The sequence below is a fragment of the Phragmites australis genome, chromosome 20 (genome assembly GCF_958298935.1).
Source record: "Phragmites australis chromosome 20, lpPhrAust1.1, whole genome shotgun sequence".
Classification (NCBI taxonomy): Eukaryota; Viridiplantae; Streptophyta; class Magnoliopsida; order Poales; family Poaceae; genus Phragmites; species Phragmites australis.
This window is the reverse complement of record NC_084940.1, coordinates 24,225,406-24,237,607: the sequence shown is the minus strand read 5'-3', so window position 1 is coordinate 24,237,607 and position 12,202 is coordinate 24,225,406.

Here is a 12,202-nt window from a genome sequence, read left to right as displayed (position 1 = left end):
CAAAGGCAGGCATCTTCTGTTGGTACTGAGTATCACCTCAAGTCCCCAACGTATTAGAAGGTGACCTGGTAACAAGTTGTATCTGGGGTTTTCAGTCTTGGGAGGGGCTATACCTCACTCCGCAGTCCCTTTTATCACATCTGGTGTACCTCTAGTACCACACAGCTTCTGGCGGATCGAGCCAGGAACCACATCACACGGATATCTAGTCCACACACTCACACATCAAGACGCACGCACCCGGAGTCTATTCAAGTGAGGTCAATGCTTTGCATGTCCATGACCGTGGACACGGCTATTCGAATAGGTTTACACTCTGCAGAGGTTGTACAGCTTTACCCATACGATATGCTCAGCCTCCAACCGTTGCAAGCGGAGGAGCGAATCATACCGAGACTCTCCAAACACCTTTCCTGCCGGGCTTTTCCACGAGACATGCCAGGTTCCAGAGCTGCATGTTCCGAAGGTCAACCTCCATTTTTAAGCCTAAGCCGGTCCCTGAACCTCCAAACAGCGGGACAGATAGACCCCTGGCTACTCATTGCTCTCAGCCTCCTGGTATGATGCCCAACTCAGTACAGTGAAGGAAAATCAAGTCCTGCCCATACAGGACGCATGGTTGCACGGGGTGACTAAGCATGACGGCGCAAGACTCGGTCCTTAAGCGGCCGGGCTAGGCATCTTCATGGGCAATGAATACCATCATGTAACTCAAGCCCCCATGAGCATCCTCCCCGGAGGACCACTCTACCTGCCCGCACCAAAACAATTTTCACCCATTTTTACACATCACCTTCCATGTCCCACCCGACATCAAGGATTTCACCACAATCACGGAATTCACAACCATCAAGGAATCATGGTATATGAGTTATTGTTGATAACAGTAAATCTTGTCTCCGAGGAGAAGTGTTTTAAAAGCGACATCTCCGAGGAGATGTATTCAATCCTAAGCATGCTAGATATCAAGACGTCGTCCATCGTTAATATATTTAACAACAGGTATTCCTAGGGTGATATGTATTCTGGATGATGACATGTATGGCATGGCAGTGTTGATAGGGTTAACTACTAGAAGTAGTTTGAAAGAAATGCAATATATAGCACATGCGATAATAAGTCCGATTTTAGTTGATCATGTATATTATTCGAAAACATAGGTTCAATATGATCAAGGAAATAGGACTTGCCTTCTCCGGAGTTTTCTTCAAAATCTTGGTTGTAATCAGGATCTTCTTCGCTTCTGATGCTTCCCGCGTAGCACTCTCAGAATTCTGACAGATCTGCAATTGCGACTACGACCATTAACGAGCTATACTAGGGAAGAACCAATCACACCAAATGGAAAACCAATGAGCCTTAACAAACATCATAATGCAACAGATAACTAGATCTCGATTTTAGATGAATTTTGGCGAAAGAATTGCCAAAATCGGAGCCAGAATGGAGTACTTACGGCTCCCGGAAGATTTAATATAAAAATTAAATCGGAAAATTATGAAACAACACTATTCATAGGTGGGACCCACATGAATAGTACCCAGTGGGCCTAATGGGCTCAGATTGGGCCGAATTTGGGCCTAGATGGGCCTGGGCCGGGCTTGACTGCACAGTAATAACTACACAGTACTGGCCCATTCGGGTCTGGGCTGGATAGCTAACGGGCTAGAGGAGCTGGGCCGGCCCACGGTGCACGGCCTGCTGGCCAGGCCGGTCAGCCGGCCACTGGGCCGAGCCAGGCCGGCTGGCCAGGCCGAGGCATGGCCCAGTTGGCTTGCACGAACGCGCCAGCGCGCGAACGCGCGCGAGCGGCGGAGCGGAGGGGAAACAAGCCGGCGGCGAGGAATCACGGCGGCGCAGCGCCGGAAAGCTCACCGGGATCGAGTTTTCGCCGGAGTTTCACGACTATGAGTTAACGCCGGGCTTCTACGCGACATGGCGGACTCGGCAAGGATCATCTTGACGGCGACCGGCGGAGAGAACGACGCCAGATCACCGCCGGAGAGGAGATGGCGGCGCAGTGCAACTAGACAGCACCTCCCCCGCACGGAGAGGGGCCAATCCTGCAAGGAAAAGAGGCCTAATGCCTCTAGAGCATATGGCACGATGGCCGGATCACAGCACCGGGCAGAATCATGCCGGCGGCGAGCGCAACTGCGGCGGCGGAAACCAAAACGCGGCGGCGCACGGTGAAAAGCTAAGGGAGAGCACGAGGACACCTACACGCTATCTAGGAGGGGGGGTGCTAGGGCTTGGGGTGCTCACCGAGCGCAGGAATGACGACGGGCGGGGTGGCGGCCGGTGATTCGTCAGAGAGATGGCGGCAGCGTAGCTCGGCTATCGGCACGGACGAGCTCCAGTCGAGCTTCCGGTGAACAAGCAGCAGCCCAGAGACGGCGGTAGTGTCCTGAAACTCCTTGACGGCACGTGGACGGTGAAGGGGTGACGACGAGGTTGCAGCGGCGGAAATGGCGGTGGTGGTGGTACGGTGGCGCGGCGAAGTGGAGAAAAGGAGGGAGAGAGAAACGCAGGCTGCTCTACTTATAGACGGGAGGGAAGGCACGGGGAGGCGGTTCACGTGCTGGCGTCACAGGGACGTCGGTGGCGAGGTGGCGGCCGGCGCCCACCATTTTCCCCGGAGCATGGGCACTCTGCGCCGGCCAGCGCGTGGGCCGCGGAAATCACGGCGCAGAGGCATGGGTAGCAGGGGGAGAGAGAGAGAGCGGAGGGTGAGCAGGGACTGCGGAGAGTGGTCGGGCGCGCGCGAGATATTTCCCGGAGAGACGGCGACCGGTGATGTCGTCGTCGCGCTGGAGGGGAGAAGGAAGGAGAGGCGCGCGGACGCGTGCGGGCGGATCAGCGACGCGTGGCTCAGCGGACCGTCGAGGGCGTATGAGTGCGCGCGCGTGAGTGGGCCGATACGACGCGGCGAGCTGGGCCGGGCGCAGCGCGTGGGAGAGAGGAGGCCGAGCTGGCCAGCTGGGCCAAGAAGGGAGAGGGAAGGGGAAAGCCGGCCCAGGGAGAAAAAGAAAAATGGAAGGAGGAAAAAGAAGGAGAGAAAGAAAAAGTTTTGGAATAATTCAAATTTGGAGAATTTGAATTTGGTTTTGACTTTGGATTCAACAACTCTATTTTGAATATTTGAACTTGGATCTCAAGATTTTCAAGACGATTTGAACCAAAGGATCCAACTAAATTTTGGATTTGCGCTGAATAGAATCTAAAAGTATAATTGAGAGTGAGATTTGTACTAATTGGCAGGCTTAAACTCAGGATGTTACAAACCTACCCCACTTAAACGGAATCTCGACCCCGAGATTCGGAAAGCTCGTTAAATAGACTTGGGAATTCCTTTATTAGATCATCCTCACGTTCCCATGTAGCTTCGGCTTCTGTGTGATTACTCCATTGTACTCGGCAGAATCTGATTACGGTTCTTCTGGTTTGACGAGTCACTATGTCCAAGATCCGGATGGGTCTCTCTTCATACTGAAGATCTTGCTGCAAATCCACTACTTCCAAGGGAACTTGTTCTTCGGGAATCCTTAAACATTTCTTTAACTGTGATACATGGAACACACTGTGCACATCAGACATTTCCTCCGGAAGGGCTAACTCATATGCCACCGCTCCAATCTTTTTCAATATTTCATACGGCCCCACATATCTGGGTGCCAATTTCCCATAAACTTGAAATCGTTGGGTGCCTCTTATTGGGGACACCTTAAGGTAGACATAGTCCCCGACCTTAAAAGTCAAGTCCCTTCTTCGGTTATTGGCATAACCTTTCTGCCTACTCTGAGCTGCTCTTAGATTTTCTCTGATTTTGGCAACTTGTTCTTCTGCGTCCTTGATTAACGCAAGTCCGAAGAGCGAACGCTCTCCTACTTCTGACCATAGTAGAGGTGTTCTACATTTCCTTCCATATAATGCCTCAAAAGGTAACATCTTCAGGCTAGCTTGAAAACTATTATTGTAGGAGAATTCTGCAAAGGATAGACTTTTCTCCCAGTCTTTTCCGTAGGTTATTACACAAGCTCTTAGAAGATCTTCCAGAATTTGGTTTACTCTTTCCGTCTGCCCATCAGTCTGTGGGTGGTAAGCAGAACTAAGGTCCAATTTAGTTCCAAGTGCGGTGTGGAGGCTTTTCCAAAACCTTGATGTGAACTGGGGTCCTCGATCAGAGACAATCCTGCTAGGAACTCCGTGAAGCCTCAGAATATTGTTAATATATAAATCTGCCAACTTATCTCCGCTATAAGTCGTCTTGACCGGTATGAAGTGGGCTACCTTGGTCAGGCGATCTACTATGACCCATATAGAGTTGTTACCCTTCTGAGTTCTGGGTAACCCAACTATGAAATCCATACCAATTTCATCCCATTTCCATGTCGGGACCTGCAATGGTTGCAGTAAACCTGCTGGTCTTTGGTGCTCTGCTTTGACCCTTTGACATGTGTCACATCGAGCGACAAAACCTGCTATGTCCAACTTCATTCCCGTCCACCAGTATTTGGTCCTTATATCTGTGAACATCTTGGTACATCCAGGATGAATAGAATAAGAAGAGTTGTGGGCTTCATCCATGATTAATTCTCTAAGATTTTCCCGATCCGGTACGCATAACCGATCCTTGTACCACATAGTTCCTCGTGGATCTATTCTGAACCCTGGTGCTTTATTTAACCCGAGATTCTTCCTTAGTTCCAAAATCTCTTCGTCTTTTGACTGGGTCTCACGAATCTTATCCTCTAATGTTGGATGTACTACCAGAGTGTGAACTCGTTCTTGTGTTACGTGCAAGTTCAGACGTTGCATTTCGGCAATGAGTTCTGTCTTTAATTCCTGCACTTGTAGGTCATGACTGTAGACTTTCCTACTTAGGGCATCAGCCACCACATTAGCCTTACCTGGGTGATATTGGATACTTAGGTTGTAATCCTTTATCAACTCTAACCATCTTCGCTGCCTAAGATTTAGTTCAGACTGAGTGAAAATATACTTCAGGCTCTTGTGATCCGTATAGATTTCGCACTTATTCCCAAGAAGATAATGTCTCCAAATCTTAAGTGCATGTACCACTGCTGCTAATTCCAGGTCATGAGTTGGATAATTCTCCTCATGCGACTTCAGTTGCCTGGATGCATAAGCCACAACCTTGCCATCTTGCATTAGCACACATCCTAAACCTTGGCGTGATGCATCACAATATACTACAAAGTCATTTTGGATATCCGGCAATTTCAACACTGGGGCCGTAGTCAATCTCTTCTTTAGCTCTTGAAAACTCTCTTCGCAGGCTTCATTCCACACAAATCTAGCGTCTTTCTAGAGAAGCTTGGTCATTGGTTTAGCTATCTTCGAGAATCCCTCAATAAATTTACGGTAGTAACCAGCCAATCCAAGAAAACTTCTGATTTCTGAAACGTTGATTGGTTGAATCCAGTCAACTACCGCTTCAACCTTTGAAGGGTCCACTGATACTCCCTCTGCTGTTAGAACATGTCCAAGGAATGCCACTTCTTGAAGCCAAAATTCACATTTGCTAAACTTGGCGTATAGCTGATGTGCTCTTAACCTTTCCATAACCACCCTCAGATGTTGTTCGTGTTCTTCTGCACTCTTTGAGTATACAAGAATATCATCAATGAACACTATCACAAAATTATCTAATTCCTCCATAAACACCTTATTCATCAGATTCATGAAGTATGCTGGGGCATTTGTCAGTCCAAACGACATAACTGTAAACTCATACAACCCATACCTTGTTACAAAGGCAGTCTTCTGGATGTCACTTTTCCTAACCTTTAACTGATAGTATCCTGATCTCAAATCTATCTTGGAGAAGTACTTGGCTCCTCTTAACTGGTCGAATAAATCATCGATCCTTGGGAGTGGGTACTTGTTCTTAATAGTTACCTCATTTAGAGAACGGTAATCCACACACATCCTTTGACTTCCATCTTTCTTTTCCACAAATAGAACTGGTGATCCCCAAGGTGAAGAACTAGGTCTAATAAAATCGCTTGCTAGCAGCTCTTTAATTTGTTCCTTCAACAATTCTAGTTCATTGGCTGCCATCCTATAAGGTCTCTTGGCAATTGGGGCTATTCCAGGTAAGAGATCAATAACGAACTCGATGTCACGGTCCGGTGGCATACCTGGTAACTCTTCTGGGAATACATCAAGGTATTCCTGTATTACTGGCACTTCCTCCACTGACTGGATAGACAAGTCACAGGCCATTGGGTCAGACTTGGGTCCTTTGGGTTCAAACTCTATTTTGATTCCTTTATGATTAACCAAAGTAACTCTTCTACTAGCACATGCTATATTGCCTTTATGTTTGGTTAACCAATCCATTCCCAGAATGACATCTATTCCATTTGAATTCAGAACTACTAGGTTTGCTAGGAACTCTACCCCACTTAAATGGAGTTTGACCCGGGGGCATCCTAGACGACACAAGATATTTCCCGCAGGAGATCGAACCAACTTAGGATTCTTAAGTATCACAGTAGGTAGCTTATGTAGCACAGCAAACTTTGAAGAAACAAATGAATGCGAAGCTCCAGAATCAAATAAAACTGTTGCAAGGGTTGAGTTAACGGGGAACTCACCGAGCACCACCTCCGGTGCTTCCTGAGCTTCCTGAGCGTCAATGTGGTTGACGCGGCCTCGTTCATAGTTCCGTGATTGCCCTGCTGATCGATTTCCTCCTCGACCTGCTCCTGCTACTGGAGCTGAACGAGCTGGTGCATTGTTCTGCTTGGCATTGGGGCAATCTTTCATGAAGTGCCCTGGCTGATGACAGATGAAGCACGTCTTCGGTGTTGCTACTGGAGTTTGAGCACTGCTCTGCTGAGACTGCCCTAGGTTGGAACTGCGAGAAGTAAATGTGGTTGCACGGGATGTGGATCCCGGAGTCGGGTATTGCATGGTGGACTGCTGTGGATACTGAATTTTCTGTTTTTGGTTGAATTTGGTCCCCTGGGATCTATTGCCCTGCGGCCTTCGATCCGCGAACTTTCTCTTTCTTTCTGCCTCTATGGGTGCACGGGCTTCTTCTAGTAGGAGGGTCCTATTCATCAGGGTATTGAAGTCGGGGTAGATAATAGGCACAAGCTGAACATATAAACTGCGTTGCAGTCCCTTCTTGAAGCGATCCTGCTTCTTCTTATCCGTCGATACTTCCTCTGGCGCATAGCGGGAAAGGCGGATGAACTTCCGGATGTACTGGTTCACTGTCATTGACCCTTGCTTTAGGTCACGGAATTCGTCAGCCTTCATCTCCATGATCCCTGTCGGTACATGGTATTTCCTGAACTCTTCACAAAATTCTTCCCAAGTGATGGCATTGGCATCCACGGATGCTTCGCAGTAGTTCTCCCACCATTCTGCTGCTGACCCAGTGAGCTGGTGTGCGGCAAGGTTAACCCTGTCTCGGCCCTCACAGTTGATGACCTGGAGTTTCCTAGTGATTGCCCTGAGCCAGTCATCAGCCTCCAAGGGGTCTTCGGTACTGTCAAAGGTTGGAGGTCTGATCCTTATAAACTCCGCCATCCTGTTCTGAGGTCCATAACCTCTGTTGATCCCTGCTCGAGCTATGGCCTCCAGTAGGCGGGTTTGATTAGTCATCACTGCCACTAGGTCATTCTCTGGTGGCGGGGGTAGTGGGGTTCTTTGACTGCTACGGTGGCTCTGATGGACTTCACGACTGGGCTGAGACTCGGCACCCCTGTCTCTCCTTCTACCTTGGCCCTCAGAGTGCCTTCCTCGGGTCCCTATTGTACTTCCTGCCTGAGAACTCATTCCATGAACTTCATTGATAGGTACGATCTGGCGTTGTTGACGGTGACGAGAGGACTCCCTGGATGAATCCATCTGTTTTCTGGAGACAAACAAGGAAGCAAAAGCTGAGATAGAGCTATTGGATGAGGGAAAACAGATAGGAGCAAGGACAATCCTTGCCAATCATGCAAACAAGGATACAACAAGAAGCAACACCATACAAGAGTACAAGCAACATATATTATACAAACCTAGGACTATCTCCACTAGGTCATTAGTACAAAAGTTTTCGATCTACAACGTCTAAAGCATGCTTCACAGAGCATCCTGCTATAGGGCTATCTATAACAAAAGCTGCAAAAGGATCTACTCCTAATGCTAATTAGTCGCGACGTGTTATCCTCACTCGTTTTCCGCGAACCTGCCAGCGGCTGACTCAGCAGGTGAGAGGGTTCCTGCTAGTGTCGGGGTAGAAGTGGAGTCGGAGATCCTGGTGACGCTGTCGTCGTCATCGTTACTAACGAGCTCGTGCTCGCTAGGGTCCTCCCCTTCCGAGTCGTCAGTGGGTACTACCATATCTCCATTCTGAATCGGCTCCGCTGGCACTAAACCTCCGCTGGCTGCTGGGACTGGCGAGGGGCCAATCCTACCGTCTGCTATAGCTGCTGTTATATGCACTGGTAGGAGAGGCACACCTGCAAGGACGATGTGCTGGGTCCGACTTGCGGGTAGCATGAAGGTACTCTTCCTGGCAGTTGTCCTAACCGGGGAGCCACTCAGGGCATGCTGTTGGTTGAGATCCCGGTGATGGGCTCTCACCGCCCTCTACCATCCTTCACGGCTCCTTACCGCGATGTCTTCAGCAGCTGCAGCTTGGACTCTGGTCTGATCTAACATCATACGGAGAGCCCTCTCACGTGTCTCTGACTCTTCTGCCCTCTGGCGACTTGCCTGGAACAGCTGATAGGTCTCATTGTGCATGTATTCCAAGGCGTGAAGGTACTGTACTGTGACAGCCACGACGGTGTCATCTTCCTCTTCCTCCTGTCCTGCATCCTCCATGGTAGTTAGGCGTGCACACCAAGCAGCTCGCTGGCCAGCAGCAGCTGGAAAGTGCCTCATGGGAGTGTGCGCAACTTCCCTGATATGCCTCCCGCACAGGTATTGAAGCGCCTCGTAGGCCACCAGCTGGTACGTGTCTGGGTACCGTACTCCGGTGGTGCTGACTTGCCACGGTCGCCAGTTGGGGTGTCTTGGGCAGTCGAAGATCTGTAGAAGAACCTGACACTTCTGGGATCCATTCTCGTCGTACTCACGCCCGGTGTACTCTGGGCGTCGGGTGTACCCCATGCGGCAACAAGCTTCCCACAGCAACTTGGGAAAGCCTTTCACTCGTAGACAACGCACTGTGTCCCAATCCTCATCTTCCATCTGCCGGGAAAAAGGACAGCTTAGAAGTAACATAACAAGTTTTCAAAGACAACAAGACAGAAGGCAAGTACAGAAGATATTTTGACACTAGCTAGTATATTCTAAGGTCACGTCCTACAGCCAAGCATGGCTCTGATACCAAGCCTGTCAGGACCTCGATCCCAGGTTCCCCTGTGCCTCCTATATCAGTCCCTGGATCAAGTAGCTGATACGCACAGAATTCAACAGAATGATATCACAGTCAAACTTCGTGCATAATTAATATGGTTTAGAGTACAAAAGGTTACAACCCATACTGTATATTACATATCTGGCCTAGCGGCCATCAAAGCACACAGCGGAACAAAAGCTCAAGCCACAAGCAACGAGGGTGCGAACGCGACTTTAGATACTATTCTTCATTTCTGGCTTCTCCTCCGGCGAAGTCAGCATCAGCTTCTTCATCTGAATGACAGCAAGAGTGAGTACGGAAGGTACTCAATAAGTCCTATATTACTTCAAAGGGGTTGATAGATGCATAATGGATATTTCAAGGATAAGGCTTTACGGCATAGTTTTAAGCGTAAAGCAGGTTTTATGCAGGTATCAAGTTATATTCTCCACTGTTACCCTTTTGAAATAAACGCAACAAAGCTTTTGAAACAAAGGCAGGCATCTTCTGTTGGTACTGAGTATCACCTCAAGTCCCCAACGTATTAGAAGGTGACCTGGTAACAAGTTGTATCTGGGGTTTTCAGTCCTGGGAGGGGCTATACCTCACTCCGCAGTCCCTTTTATCACATCTGGTGTACCTCTAGTACCACACAGCTTCTGGCGGATCGAGCTAGGAACCACATCACACGGACATCTAGTCCACACACTCACACATCAAGACGCACGCACCCGGAGTCTATTCAAGTGAGGTCAATGCTTTGCATGTCCATGACCGTGGACACGGCTATTCGAATAGATTTACACTCTGCAGAGGTTGTACAGCTTTACCCATACGATATGCTCAGCCTCCAACCGTTGCAAGCAGAGGAGCGAATCATACCGAGACTCTCCAAACACCTTTCCTGCCGGGCTTTTCCACGAGACACGTCAGGTTCCAGAGCTGCATGTTCCGAAGGTCAGCCTCCATTTTTAAGCCTAAGCCGGTCCCTGAACCTCCAAACAGCGGGATAGATAGACCCCTGGCTGCTCGTTGCTCTCAGCCTCCTGGTATGATGCCCAACTCAGTACAGTGAAGGAAAATCAAGTCCTGCCCATACAGGACGCATGGTTGCACGGGGTGACTAAGCATGACGGCGCAAGACTCGGTCCTTAAGCGGCCGGGCTAGGCATCTTAATGGGCAATGAATACCATCATGTAACTCAAGCCCCCATGAGCATCCTCCCCGGAGGACCACTCTACCTGCCCGCACCAAAACAGTTTTCACCCATTTTTACACATCACCTTCCATGTCCCACCCGACATCAAGGATTTCACCACAATCACGGAATTCACAACCATCAAGGAATCATGGTATATGAGTTATTGTTGATAACAGTAAATCTTGTCTCCGAGGAGAAGTGTTTTAAAAGCGACATCTCCGAGGAGATGTATTCAATCCTAAGCATGCTAGATATCAAGACGTCGTCCATCGTTAATATATTTAACAACAGGTATTCCTAGGGTGATATGTATTCTGGATGATGACATGTATGGCATGGCAGTGTTGATAGGGTTAACTACTAGAAGTAGTTTGAAAGAAATGCAATATATAACACATGCGATAATAAGTCCGATTTTAGTTGATCATGTATATTATTCGAAAACATAGGTTCAATATGATCAAGGAAATAGGACTTGCCTTCTCCGGAGTTTTCTTCAAAATCTTGGTTGTAATCAGGATCTTCTTCGCTTCTGATGCTTCCCGCGCAGCACTCACAGAATTCTGGCAGATCTGCAATTGCGACTACGACCATTAACGAGCTATACTAGGGAAGAACCAATCACACCAAATGGAAAACCAATGAGCCTTAACAAACATCATAATGCAACAGATAACTAGATCTCGATTTTAGATGAATTTTGGCGAAAGAATTGCCGAAATCGGAGCCAGAATGGAGTATTTACGGCTCCCGGAAGATTTAATATAAAAATTAAATTGGAAAATTATGAAACGACACTATTCATAGGTGGGACCCACATGAATAGTACCCAGTGGGCCTAATGGGCTCAGATTGGGCCGAATTTGGGCCTAGATGGGCCTGGGCCGGGCTTGACTGCACAGTAATAACTACACAGTACTGGCCCATTCGGGTCTGGGCTGGATAGCTAACGGGCTAGAGGAGCTGGGCCGGCCCACGGTGCACGGCCTGCTGGCCAGGCCGGTCAGCCGGCCACTGGGCCGAGCCAGGCCGGCTGGCCAGGCCGAGGCATGGCCCAGTTGGCTTGCACGAACGCGCCAGCGCGCGAACGCGCGCGAGCGGCGGAGCGGAGGGGAAACAAGCCGGCGGCGAGGAATCACGGCGGCGCAGCGCCGGAAAGCTCACCGGGATCGAGTTTTCGCCGGAGTTTCACGACTATGAGTTAACGCCGGGCTTCTACGCGACATGGCGGACTCGGCAAGGATCATCTTGACGGCGACCGGCGGAGAGAACGACGCCAGATCACCGCCGGAGAGGAGATGGCGGCGCAGTGCAACTAGACAGCACCTCCCCCGCACGGAGAGGGGCCAATCCTGCAAGGAAAAGAGGCCTAATGCCTCTAGAGCATATGGCACGATGGCCGGATCACAGCACCGGGCAGAATCATGCCGGCGGCGAGCGCAACTGCGGCGGCGGAAACCAAAACACGGCGGCGCACGGTGAAAAGCTAAGGGAGAGCACGAGGACACCTACACGCTATCTAGGAGGGGGGTGCTAGGGCTTGGGGTGCTCACCGAGCGCAGGAATGACGACTGGCGGGGTGGCGACCGGCGATTCGTCAGAGAGATGGCGGCAGCGCAGCTCG